Here is a 14,896-nt window from a genome sequence, read left to right as displayed (position 1 = left end):
CACAGCGTTTTGAGCATGTCAGCCGTCGGATCAACCCATCTGTGGCATCTCAGCCGTTTATTCTGGGCAGTCCCTGTTGTTCCTCCTACTAGATAACCCCATGCGATGGCCGTTTCTTACCCGTCTCTGGCTGCACGTGGGTCCCACTGTTGGTCGGTCCCGCTCGTCGGTCACTGCGGGTGGGATTTCGCTCGGTCGGTCGCGCCGTTGGCCCGTGGAAAGATCCACCCGCACCCGTGAGAGACAAAACCAGCCCTTGGTACCGAAACCCTAGCGCCAATCGCGCTCCCCCAAATCCTCGCAGCCGCCACCGTCCGCCATCACCTCCGCCCTCCTCGCGCGCCCCCCAGCGTCGCCACCACCTCACATGCCGCTCCTCTCGCGGGCGCGCGGGGGGGTGCACGGGAGCCTGCGCGGCAGCCACCTAGGCTCCCTCTCCTCCACCCCTCCCTTTCCCCTTGGCAGGAGCAGAAGAAGGCAGCAGGTCCTCCACCGCGCCCCTCCCTGCTCGCCCCCAGCTCGACCTGCTGCTGCGAGCAGGAAGAGCAGTCCTCCCTACGGATTAGCCTTCCCATGGAAGTTCCTTCCTCTAACTCGTGTTACTCATGCTGCAGTTCCTAGGCTCTGGACTATGACGAGGAGCATGTGTTGGTCGCCCCCGTGCTGGTAGTATTGGAGCTAGCTGCTGAGGAATGTTGGATCTATACCAAGGTATCAATAGCTCCTCCAGGTCCGTTCGTCCTCTCTATCCCCCCTCCCACTTTGTCTCTCTCTCAATTGAATCTCTAAAATATTTGTGTTTGTGCTGATTTTGTTTAGATATGCCAGCAAGGTGTTCGACAAAAATCCAGGCAGGTTTTCACCATGTCCCCTTTGCTACAGATCTAGGTATGTGCAAAACTCCTGCCTCCCTTCGTAGTTGAATGAGTAGAACAATGAAATTAAATCGAAAACTGATTTGTCTTTTGGGGAGTATTTATTGATTTCCCACTAAAAATATATTGCCTTATTATGGAGTGTTAAAAAAATAATGTCCTTGCCAGTGGTCGAAATGCACCAACAAAATGCAGCAGGTATAGCTTCAGTATTTTGTACTCCATTTACCATATTAGATTGGAGAGACCTACACAGTAAAGTATTTACACAAGGGTGCCTATTTAGGTCTCTCCAATTGGAGTTATGCCTATTTACTGTGTAGGTATAATATGGATTAATTAAGTACACTTGCACCTTGAAGGGTGTAACCTGCTCAGCTCTCTCCAATTGCACCTTGAATAGAGGCTCTCTCCAATTTAATAACTAGCACAGCCGGTAGAGCCCTCCCCATACTGCAGGTCTTCAATGGGTTTCCCTCTCTACTATGCATCTCGAGTGCCATTATTTTGTATTTTATTTAGCCAGAATTAGTCTACAGAAAGGTGTGCAAGAGAAATTACAATTCTAATTGATCTTACACTAGAAAGACAAGATACAGAGATACTAAACTTTTCAGTCTTTTTTATCCTGCAGATTAGTGGCTTATAAAAACAATGTACCCAGGAAAGAAAAGTACAGTGGCGACTCGAGGGATAAGAGGCGGGAGCTACAAGGCTTGCATTTCTGCTCCTCCATTCATAGGTTTCAGTTCCTAAAATCATTTTACAGTTTATTGCCGTCTCTTACAGATGCTTCTTTTGGTTTCTGTTGTAGTGTATATTCAGGTTTTCATCCTATTTTGTATGGTTAGCAACACACAATATGGCTCCTATGATAGTTCAGTTTGGTTCTGGAATAGTTTGTGTCGAGATTGCAGGTTATTTTTCTATATGCTGGATGGCTGGCCATCATCTTCGTTTGATGATCTCATTTTTTTTTCCGGAATATCCGATTGTTAGTGTGTTTCTTGGTAAAGCTTACAAGGAATTAATGCCACATGATGAGTATTGCCTTCTACTGTGTGGTAGCAAGATGAGCCTGAAGGTGAGCTCGCTTCCTAGAATATCTTATATTTATGTTAGCATTTTGTTATACAATTACATATTTCCCGTGTTTTCTTGATAAAGCTTACAAGAAACTTAATTGTGTTGTTTCTACTACTTCTGTGCATAGGATCGAACTGTTTATCATCTCTTACATTTTGGGATTTGATCATTACATGTAGTGCATATGTTCATTGGAAAATTAAAAGGCTCGGGGGGTGCCAGTACCGCAGCCATCAAAAGAGATGGTTTTCTTAGTTTTGTTCAAAAAAGAAGTTCGTGTAGCTTGAACTATATGCTTTGATGGATTCTTATGTATGATGCTCAAAATTAATTAATCCACCTGAGGTTTTGATGCATCATCAGGACTAATCTGCACTGGGATGATTATAGTTGGTTTTTGTCTGTTCACTATAGCAAGATTCTATTACCAGTAGGGCGGTGGTTACTATTTAATTAAAAGCTCCTTTACATTTTAGGTGTGACTCAGTGAATACTTGAATATAGAAATTCAGTGAGTTTCACTGATTGTGCGAAGCACATACGATTTTGATAATCCATTCTCTGACATTATTATATTTTAGGAAAGAACAGTGTGTAATTAGAAGTAGCAGGACATGGTCATCATGTGTGGGAGATGGAAAATTCATGTAATATTTACTGCCTGCATGGAACAATAAACTGTATTGAAATATCCCTGCTAAAATTGGTGCTACAGTTAGTTCTTTAGGTGTCAAAAAGGATTCTGTTTTGTATTTGTATATAAGCAAGAATTTCTTAGGATATCCTTAACATTGACATTTCGTTTCTGCTAAACCTGCATAAGAACCACTGGTGTATATGCCGGTTCCCCAGTTTGTTACTTCGAATTCCTAGCTGCCAGAGTAAAAAATGTTTAGTTCAACATATTGATATGGTGTTAGTTAGCAGCTGCTACTTCTCTGTTCATTTTATTCAGATAACATTGTATTTATCTACCTAACAATATGCTTTACCAGAATATTGTATGTTTAGTTCAGCATATTGACATTGTATGTATCGTGTGATTTGCTGTAACAAAAGTGCAATCATGGCTACCTGCATTATACCTCGGATATATTACAGAAATGGAGCCAGATTGAGAACCTGAGCCCTATGTCAGCCAATTATATTACAATGTGCTGATCCAAGTAAACCAAGTACAACCGTACCATTTAGTTAGTTAACTTTATGATTGGGATTTCTGTGATTTTGCATTTTCAGCTTATACCATGTGGGTCTGCAGTAGTTCTAGCTAGAGTTTATAGCATGAAAGTATATTAGCCTTTTTTTCCTTTATGAATCTGAACATCAGCATTTTAGTTAGTGGAAAGGTACAATCCAATTTAGAATAGAAAACATAGCTCTCCCTCCTCTCCCTCCTCTCTCTCTGGATCTCCTTCTTTGTGCAGCAGATTGCCAAGGTATCATGGCCTTCTCACGGTTTAATTTTTGCCTTCTTTGCAGCACGATGTGACACTGAATATATAATATTTGAATCAATGGATTTATGGGTAAATAGGTACTGCAACTTCAAGTGCCTCTGCTACTTTGATTTGGTCATAGAAACACAACCTGCTACGAAGTGGCTAAAGAAAAACAATTTCGCATCTTGCAGGAATTATTGCAGGTGGTGGAATAGGAGATATACTCATGAAGGAAATGAACAATTATTGCCACATATCTTAGTTTATAGATTTTATCCACTGCCTACTACTTGGTACGTTTCTGATGTTTGAAACAATTTCGCGATCTTGCAGGATTCTGATGTTTAAAACACATCGATCTTTTTTTACTTTAATCATATTCTGGCTGCGCAGTGCACACTGCCATTGCTGCACTGCCCGGGGGGGGGGGGTCTGAATGAACATGCCCCCTATAAAAAATAGTGAACAATACAGAGAACGAAATAGTTTACAACATGTAGGAAATAGGTTGGAATCTCTTTTTTTTATTTATACACATATTCCAAAAAATAGCAAAAGCTGCTTCTGAAACTGAATTTTATTTTTAGTTTTTGGTTTGGATTGTAACATGTTTTCCTTACTTTTTTTTTATCTCACATAACCTAGATGTCGTCGACAGATGAGCTGGTGATGGCCTGCGATAGAAGCACAGCCGCCGCCGTCACCGGACGGGCAGGTGGTGACCCTGTGGAAGCAGCCGGACGAGCTAGGAAGCTATCATTGATGGCCTATTGCCAACAACATAAAGGAGTATTTCTCAGGTGAGGAAATCATGTACTTGCAAGTGTGTAGCCGGTTTGTTCTTCTTAACAAACTGTTTTCCTTTGGGGCCTCACTTTGGAGTTGTCCTTCAAATTTTACAGGCCATTTATGTTTCTCATTCGTCTGACTTAGCAGGTGTTAGTTCTTTGCAATGCCGCTGGTGGTCATGCTAGCACCTATTTGTTTTGTTTCCAATATGATAGTGCAAGATCATGTTATGTTTTAATAATCATCTATTGTCTGATGATATTGAGCATTCTAGCCTGGTAATAACTCATGTTGTAATGGCTCCGTAGTATTTTTTAGTTATCTACTTCTGGGATCAGATTTTATCAATAGACTAAATGGAGGGACAATTGCTTAGTTATGTTCTGTGTCTTTCAAATGCACTTATGATATAATTGGTTCATTAGGCTTTTGGGCACTTAAATACCGTTAGGTTTAATGTGAGGCATTTCCTTTTTTGGCATTTCACACCTATTTACTTTCTTGCATTATCCTTGTGATATCATTCACACTTGTCCTATTTATTAAGAGTCTTTGCTTATATTTATTTAAATATTTGTGCCATCGACTTGTTCATTCAGATGCGTGTTTTTTTAGATTATGCATAAAATCTGAAGTCTAAAAAGATTACACATTATAATACTATATGGGCATATGCATTGTTCTTGGCTGACCTTTTTCTCTTAAAAGCTCACCCATGTCCTTTTTTTTTATAAAGAGGATCTCCCTCTTCCCTGTATTGATATAAACTCTGATTAATATAAAAATTGCAGTGGGTTCTCCCACTGTTTCACCTTCAAAAAAAAAGTCCTTTTGGACATCATCTATGCAATCTTTTGATGCATTCTCTGTACTTGACACTAACCACACAATCATCATTTAGTAGCGTTTTCTTTTTTCCTTGACTTCATTCAGAATAGCCTGCAACTGTTTTTACTACTGTACAAAATCACGACCCTTCAATAGAAGCAAATCTAAAACAAGAGAAGATGTGAGGCACCGATTTTTATGGCATCATCGATGCACTGGAAATAAAAACATAATTGATCCTTTCTGTCTTTCCGTATCTAATTTTCATTTGTCATTTTCATTCTCAGAGTATTCTACAGGAGAAAAATTCTAGCTTGGATAGGTAGCTGGAAGATGCTAAGATTAATATGCAAGATGAGATCATTCTGTTACAAGGATAGAAGGAACACGCCCTTTATTGTTTACAAAAGTCAAATACATCAGTCAAGATCCTGAATGTGAGTTAGAGAAGCAAGGAGAAAACAACTATATTCTACAGCCTGCCAATGAAGATCTGCATAAGAGTAACTCTGACCTGAAGAAACGATCTGAAGAGGCCATGGTTAGTTTCCATGCTGAAATTGTAGCATTTCAAGACAAGAAGAATAAAACCCTCTCAGAGTTGCAGCAGTATGTGGTTTCCATTGAGAATCTTAGAATTGAGGAGCAGCTTGCTGATGAAGACATGAAGAATAGCAATGCTAGCTTGAATAAGAGATGGGAGGAATCAAGGAGCAGATTGCTTGAGAAAATTGTGAAGAGAAGGACACAGCTCTGTCAGAGTTACAACAGTCTCACGCTTCCACCAGGAACCTTGAGACAGAGGTAGAAAAGCAAAGTGCGAGTATTTCATTTCTACAAATATCTAATGATGACTTACAGAAGAGCATTTGAGGCCTGACCGAACAGTTTGGAAAATCCAAGGTTGAGTTGCAGAAAGAGATTAAAGTGACACAAGAGAGATAATGTATTAACCCAATCAAAACAATCAGAGTTTTCCTCCGACGTGGCCTCCGAAGACCATTTATAGATAATGCTTTTGTCGTTCCTTTCTTATTTCTGTTGCTCTTGACATAGCCATTGAGTGTTTGCTACTGTAAGATATTTCCTGGTTCTACATAAAAGGTTTCTACTCTGTCCATTATATAGAGTTTACATCGGCACGAGTTTCCATCATGATGTTCTTGCATGATAGAACCTTGTATCCTCGTCCCCTAGAACACCCCAGTTTACCTTGCCACGATGTCTTGCTTCGCCAGCAATACAGTAAACTGAACTTTCAATTTTTGCTTAACCATATCCCTGAAGAAGCCCTCTTATTTCGTTTGGGGTCACCTTCCTCGAGCCAGCCATAAAGGCCCCCTAAGGTAAACTTTGTTCGCATCTAGAACTTTCCACCTCCCAATATTTATCAGCTGTTTTAGATTTCGGCTAATCCATTTCGCTATGACTCCAGGTTACAGTGACCAAGTCGACAAACCTATTTCTGAACTTCCAATTATTTTTATACCGAAAAATCTTTGATTTTTTGGACAGTTGTCGAAGCTTCAGTTTTCAAAGTAGAATGATCGGTATGGGAGGCTCTCGAATATTGAACAAGTGAAGTCTTGAATTTGGAGGTCTCTAATTGCATCATTAAACTGGCTCTTTTTTCACACAGTGCAACTGTGCTGGTAGTTCCGTCCTCACCTGATCGAACTGTGTTAAAATCACCAGCGACAATGTCCACAGTTTAGTTGCCCAGAGATGAAACTCTGAATTTTCAGATTGCAAGTGAACCGTGACTCCGTGAGTGATCTGTTCTTGGCAATTGTATTGCAGCATTTAGATTTTCTTGAGTTCCATACTATTAGAATTTCACCAACGGTACCAACCGCATCTATATGCTAGAATTTTTCATGTATAGCAGGAAGGAAAGCAGACTTATAAAATGCAACACCGAGGCCATCTCAGCTCCGACAGACAAACAGACATTGGCGAAACTGATAACTGCTACCACAAAGTGATGCTAAGCAACTGCAAACTGAAAAACAGAAACAACCACGCTGAAAAATAAAATACAGCAACGAGGCCATCTCAGCTCCGTCCTCCACCCATACCAAGAATGAGGCCATCACCGAAGCTGCCCCTGTCCTCCCTTCCGGTGCATGCGGACCACTGCTAGGTTGGAAGCAGTAGAACTAAACCTGTAGTACTATGCTTAACTCGATACAACAGGTGCCTTAGCATATTATAGAGCAACTCTATCCCTCTATCACCGTCTGGCTCAATCCAGTAGAAACGTGTATTAGTGACAACATTATCTACCATATCTAATGTAAATATATCTACTAGCGCTGCAACTTAGTTATTAGCGTTCCTTATATTACCAATCTTCCTCACATCTTACGAATAGTTAAGTCATCCTTACATTGCCTATCTTATAGGATATCTAACAAATATCGAAGTTGATGCCAGTATCATGAAAACCTAAATTCCATTTACCACATTAATTGGCTATAAAATATATACATTCCAAGCAACTAACAATAATTGTTTATACCGAAAAGGCCGGTTCGGCGACTCAGCTTGGTGCAGTTTTTATTTAAAAGATGCATCAAATTTTTATAAGGTACTATAGTTCATAGTAGTTTATCATAATTTCATCCAATGGACATCGTTTTGTGAAACATAAGAGGTGTATTATCATGTTGGTAGTTAATTTTTATCGCTGCTCTACGAATGTACATTGGCACGATTTTCACGGGGACGTGCGCCAAGGCGCACATCTAAATCTAGTATAAGTATAAATAGCTGGCTCCTGGGGGCATCTTGCTTTCGGAGGTATCGGGTGGCTGCCCCACTCTCCCCCTTCCAGGGGTGGGCCTGCTTGGGAGCAGCCCATAAGCAAACTCAACTGAAGCTCCCAAGTAAAAAATGGACCTAACTGAGCTGAGCATTTAGAAATATGTAAAAAAAAAAAAAAAGACCAACTGGAATGATCAGCGGAACATTAGGTAGGAAGAAGGTCGTGGATCGGGATGCTAATTTAGTAATCTGCGGTGTTCATTCAGCCAGCCATGTTAGCGACAATGAGGTTGCTGGTGGGTTATCTATTTTACTTGCTCTGCTGCAAGATTCATAGTATGGCATCTTGTGTTGCTTATGTTCGATCCAGTGCTGCTTTCCTGCTCGATTGCTGTGGTGGAAGACAGCAGTTGAGTAGAGGGCACTGCTGTGCTAGGAGCGCCCAAATCGAGCGTCTGGCCCAGGCTAAAGCAAGTGCTAGTGTCATCCAAGCCATTCTAGCTGCAGGGCTGCTAACAAGCAATCTCCACACAGTTTCCAGGGTGGTTCCTTGAGGCGCGACACAGCCACAGTTGCAACAACCATGTTCATAGCGTCTGCATTTATTAATTTATCGTGCCTTTGGATTCTGACTTTCTGAGCACTAGCATAGAAGTGCCTGATATTATTCAAGAATATGTTACACCAATATTTTTATGTATAGCCTTCCTTTTTAGTTTGCATAGATAATTAGCATTTGTCTTAACATAGATGTTTTTCTTTGTTTAGCTACTCGTCCTTTCAATATTGAAGGGATTTCTGCTTCTGTTTCAAAAAAAAAAGAAGGGATTTCTGCTTCGGTGCCACCTGACCTAGTTGCTTCAGGCAAGTCATGTTACTTTCTTTGCATTAGTTGTATGCCATGCAAGCTAGGATTTGAGTCTGATGCTTTTCCTTTCGGTCTTTCTTAGGATAAACCGAGTCGCAATGTGTTTTGCCAAGTTCAGCCTTTTGCAACAGATACCTATTTTGCTATGCTCTTGAACTATATGCCGTGCTCTAACCATCATGCACGGTCATCAATTTTCTTCAAGGAGTATGATGGAAGCCAAGGGTTTTTAACTGATGATATCTATGTTAGCGAGTTTGGTTGAAATTGCTCAACAGAAGAATACGTTTATGTTTGCTTCAAGACCAACGTTGTACATATAATTTCTGAATTGCTGTTATGTTCACCAACTGTTGAAGAAAGTATCTAAGCATGGAGGGAAGCTTCATGTTCATCATTTTGGGTGCTATGAACCAAGAATATTTGGGATGGCTTGGCAGGGACACAATTGAGCTTGCTGAAGCAACCACACATATTTGCGATTGAGCATGGTAGCAGCCAAAAGACTGAAATGCATCACTAAGTCCCACAACTATTTAAGGGGCGTAAGTTAATCCTAACACTTCAAAAGTGACATCTAAAAAGATATCAAGTTCACCGCCGGAAAGAGCCGGCCCACGACGTCCAAGAAAAGCTTCTTTTGGAGGTTAGGGGACATATTCCCATGGAAGAGAGGCCCCGGTTGAATTTCACGTGGCCAACTTGTAACCATGTGGAAAATTAGCACCGTCATTTGGCTCAAAGGAACAATCCTCAGTACAGAAAAAAATAACTAAGGCGGAATCAGAACATAGCGAAGTGAAGCAGCATCATTCCCCCCATCGGATCATGCTAGATGACATCAGCGCTGTCACCGTTGTCAGAGCATATCTCTAACAGTTTTGGTAAATTGGTCAAACTTTTAAAATAACAAACATTTTAGGTTTTGACTGAAAACTTTGTGCATTCCAAATCACGTAAAACTCGATTGGCTTGTAACTTTTTAAGGGATGCCGAGAATTCACACATTAGAATTTTAGAATCTTGTATGTCCAGTTTCGAAGGAATTTTTTTTGGTAGCTCGGGTCTTAGGGGTCTACCGAGAATCTCTCTCCTCAGACAAGCAGATCCTAGCCAAATTGGCCTGAGATTTTGCTTTGTGTTTGGTAGCCCGGGTTTGTTGAGACATGCTGAGTTCAGATGTTGTTTGGTTCGTTTGTATGTGACGATACATGCTGAGGCTTACGCTGGAAATATAAAATTACCAAGAGGTCCATATTTTTACACAAAAGCCCCAGAACAGAATAACGAAAAGCAATCAGGTCTTCACATCCCGACTGAGATGAAAGCCCCCGACGGTGGCACCGGAGCTCGGTGGTCCTGTTGCCCGAGCTCGAGGTCTGGGTGCCGGAGCTGGGTGTTTGGGAAGAGCTCGTCCGTGGCCTGGGAGCAGCGAAGCTATGTGCGGAGACGTTGGTATGTGGCGGCGGAGCTGGGGACCGGCCGTGCGGGAGATGTGGAGGGTGAGATGAGGGCCGGATCGGGAGGAAGAGGCGCGATAGGGCGCCACTGGATAGTCCGCTCTGGCTGATTTTCAAAGAATTGGGTTGAATAGAGGCGGAAGTGGAACGCGGCCAGACATGGCTTCCAAAATCAGAGACTCTGGCGGCCAAGCCTGGAGCCGATAGCAGGAGTTGGAGTGCGGGCGCAGGAGGCGAGGCGCGGGGCTAGGTGGTGGCTGAACCTGGAGGCGGAGGTGGAGCACAGAGACGCGGGAGGCGAAGCATGGGCGGCAACCAAGCGTTGCATCAGCACCGGCAAGGACTATTGGTGGTCGGCCACCAGAGTTGGGTTGATTTGCAGGCCAAGGCGAGGAAGAAGAAGAGTGGGCGAAAGGAGAGGAAAAAAAATGTGTTTTTACTGTTAAGTTTTTCCAGTAGTTGTTCCGGTTGAGCCTATTTCACATTGCAAAAAATATTTGCAGCGTCCTTCATATACGTGTTAGGGGCCTGATATTTACGAGGTCTGTTAGAGATGCTCTCACAGTCACCTTGTGAAGCAAGGTAATGGATAGGACAATGAACTCTAGATGTGGTCCCTTGTTTGACCAGCTTTAACTAGTCGACGACCTCAAGTTGTGACCGACGCTAATGAGCAAGAACGGAGGCGGGGGTGCATGTCGATGGTGTTGACGGAGACCGATGAGGAGATGAGAGGCGGCATGGCCTCGAAAAGGGTGCAGTCTGGCACGGAAGTGAGCCGTAAACACGTAAGAAAGGAGGCGTTGTGCGTTATGTGCTAGAGACATTGAGGTGGGTGGGGGATCCCTAGTTGACGCATTTAGCATCGAGTACGACACTGGTGCCTGAAGAAACTTTAGGATGGGCTAAACCCACATGTCATGTTCTTCTCTACCTCCGATCCCAACTAACGTCCGCCAGCTATAACCGCATGCGCATGGCGTTGCAATCGTATCGCCCCAGCGACCCGCCCTGTTCGAGGTGCGGCCACCACCGGTCCACCACCACCTCGGATTTCCTCTAAAGCTAACCTCTGTCTGAGCCTCCGGCGAACCTCCAGGCACCACCTGGAAGGTTTTCCGTATCGTGGCGGGATTGGCGGCGGCGGCGTCTCTGGAAGGTTTTCCGTATCGTGGCTCTCGGTACTGGGGTTTTCGCGACGAAGGCTTTAAGTAGGCGGAAGGGCGGAGTCGGAGGGCTGACAGGGGGCCACACCATAGGGCGGCGTGGGCCTCCCTTTGGCCGTGCGGGCCTATGGGGTCGGCGCCCCGTCGCCCCACTTCGTTTCCCTTTCTGTCTTCCGGAAGCTTCGTGGAAAAATAAGACCCTGGGCGTTGATTTCGTCCAATTCCGAGAATATTTCCTTTGTAGGATTTCTGAAACCAAAAACAGCGAGAAAACAACAACCGGCTCTTCGGCATCTCGTCAATAGGTTAGTGCCAGAAAATGCATAATAATGACATAAAGTGTGTATAAAATATGTGAGTATCATCATAAAAGTAGCATGGAACATAAGAAATTATAGATACGTTTGAGACGTATCAAGCATCCCCAAGTTTAGTTCCTACTCGCACTCGAGTAGGTAAACGATAACAAAGATAATTTCTGAAGTGACATGCTATCATAATCTTGATCAATACTATTGTAAAGCATATGAGATGAATGCAGCGATTCGAAGCAATGGTGAAGACAATGAATAAACAACTGAATCATATAGCAAAGACTTTTCATGAATAATACTTTCAAGACAAGCATCAATAAGACTTGCATAAGAGTTACTCATAAAGCAATAAATTCTTAGTAGAAAGCTTTGAAGCAACACAAAGGAAGATATAAGTTTCAACGGTTGCTTTCAACTTCAACATGTATATCTCATGGATAATTGTCAACACAAAGTAATATAACAAGTGCAATAGGTAAACATGTAAGAATCAATGCACACAGTTCACACAAGTGTTTGCTTCTAAGATAGAGAGAATAGGTAAACTGACTCAACAATAAAGTAAAAGATAGGCCCTTCACAGAGGGAAGCATGGATTACTATATTTGTGCTAGAGCTTTTCATTTTGAAAACATAGAAACAATTTTGTCAACGGTAGTAATAAATCATATGTGTTATGTATAAGATATCCTATAAGTTGCAAGCCTCATGCATAGATTACCAATAGTGCTCGCACCTTGTCCTAATTAGCTTGGATTTACATGGATTATCATTGCATAGCATATGTTTCAACCAAGTGTCACAAAGGGCCTCTATGCCGCCTGTACAAAGGTCTAAGGAGAAAGCTCGCATTGGATTTCTCGCTTTTGATTATTCTCAACTTAGACATCCATACCGGGACAACATAGACAACAGATAATGGACTCCTCTTTAATGCATAAGCATTCAACAACAGATAAAATTCTCATAAGAGATTGAGGATTAATTGTCCAAACTGAAACTTCCACCATGATTCATGGTTTTAGTTAGCGGCCCAATGTTCTTCTCTAACAATATGCATACTCAAACCATTTGATCATGAAAATCGCCCTTACTTCAGACAAGACGAACATGCATAGCAACTCACATGATATTCAACAAAGGTATAATAGTTGATGGCGTCCCCAGAAACATGGTTACCGCTCAACAAGCAACTTATTAAGAAATAAGATACATAGCTACATATTCTTCACCACAATAGTTTTTAAGGCTATTTTCCCATGAGCTATATATTGCAAAGACAAGGAATAGAATTTTTAAAGGTAGCACTCAAATAATTTACTTTGGAATGGCAGAGAAATACCATGTAGTAGGTAGGTATGGTGGACACAATTGGCATAGTTTTTGGCTCAAGGATTTGGATGCACGAGAAGAATTCCTCTCAATACAAGGCTAGGCTAGCAAGGTTGGTTGAAGCAAACTCAAGTATGAAACGGTGCAGCAAAGCTTACATATGAACATATTGCAAGCATTATAAGACTTTACATCGTCTCTTGTTGTTCAAACACCTTAACCAGAAAATATATAGACTCTAGAGAAACCGATCATGCAAACCAAATTTTAGCAAGCTCTATGTAGTTCTTCATTAATAGGTGCAAAGTACATGATGCAAGAGCTTAAACATGATCTATATGAGCACAACAATTGCCAAGTATCAAATTATTCAAGACATTATACCATTTACCACATGCAGCATTTTCTGTTTCGAACCATATAACAATGAACGAAGCAGTTTCAACCTTCGCCATGAACATTAAGAGTAAAGCTAAGAACATATGTGTTCATACGAAACAGCGGAGCGTGTATCTCTCCCAAACAAGGAATGCTAGGATCCGATTTTATTCAAATAAAAACAAAAATAAAAACAAACAGACGCTCCAAGTAAAGCACATAAGATGTGACGGAATAAAAATATAGTTTCACTAGAGGTGACCTGATAAGTTTTCGAAGAAGAAGGGATGCCTTGGGCATCCCCAAGCTTAGATGCTTGAGTCTTCTTAAAATATGCAGGGATGAACCACGGGGGCATCCCCAAGCTTAGACTTTTCACTCTTCTTGATCATATTGTATCATCCTCCTCTCTTGACCCTTGAAAACTTCCTCCACACCAAACTCAAAACAAACTCATTAGAGGGTTAGTGCATATTTGAAAATTCATATATTCAGAGGTGACATAATCATTCTTAACACTTCTGGCATTGCACAAAGCTACTGAAAGTTAATGGAACAAAGAAATCCATCAAACATAGCAAAACAGGCAATGCGAAATAAAAGGCAGAATCTATCAAAACAGAACAGTCCATAAAGACGAATTTTTCAGGGGCACTTAACTTGCTCAGATGAAAATGCCCAAATTCAATGAAAGTTGCGTACATATCTGAGGATCACGCACGTAAATTGGCAGATTTTTCTAAATTTTCTACAGCAGGAGCGGCTCAATTTCGTGACAGCAAGAAATCTGTTCCTGCGCAGTAATCCAAATCTAGTATTGACTTTACTATCAAAGACTTTACTTGGCACAAAAATGCAATAAAATAAAGATAAGGAGAGGTTGCTACAGTAGTAACAACTTCCAAGACTCAAATATAAAACAAAAGTGCAGAAGTAAAATAATGGGTTGTCTCCCATAAGCGCTTTTCTTTAACGCCTTTCAGCTAGGCGCGAAAGTGTGAATCAAGTATTATCAAGAGACGAAGCATCAACATCATAATTTGTTCTAATAATAGAATCATAAGGTAACTTCATTCTCTTTCTAGGGAAGTGTTCCATACCTTTCTTGAGAGGAAATTGATATTTAATATTACCTTCCTTCATATCAATGGTAGCACCAACAGTTCGAAGAAAAGGTCTTCCCAATATAATGGGACAAGATGCATTGCATTCAATATCCAAGACAACAAAATCAACGGGGACAAGGTTATTGTTAACCATAATGCGAACATTATCAATCCTCCCCAAAGGTTTCTTTATAGCATTGTCAGCAAGATTAACATCCAAATAACAATTTTTCAATGGTGGCAAGTCAAGCATATCATAGATTTTCTTAGGCATAACAGAAATACTTGCACCAAGATCACATAAAGCATTACAATCAAAATAATTGACCCTCATCTTAATGATGGGCTCCCAACCATCTTCTAACTTCCTAGGAATAGAAGTTTCAAGTTTTAGTTTCTCCTCTCTAGCTTTTATGAGAACATTTGTAATATGTTTTGTGAAGGCCAAATTTATAGCACTAGCATTGGGACTTTTAGCATGTTTTT

The sequence above is a fragment of the Lolium rigidum genome, chromosome 7 (genome assembly GCF_022539505.1).
Source record: "Lolium rigidum isolate FL_2022 chromosome 7, APGP_CSIRO_Lrig_0.1, whole genome shotgun sequence".
Classification (NCBI taxonomy): domain Eukaryota; kingdom Viridiplantae; phylum Streptophyta; class Magnoliopsida; order Poales; family Poaceae; genus Lolium; species Lolium rigidum.
The sequence above is the reverse complement of the archived record's forward strand: the minus strand, read 5'-3'. Positions refer to the sequence as shown.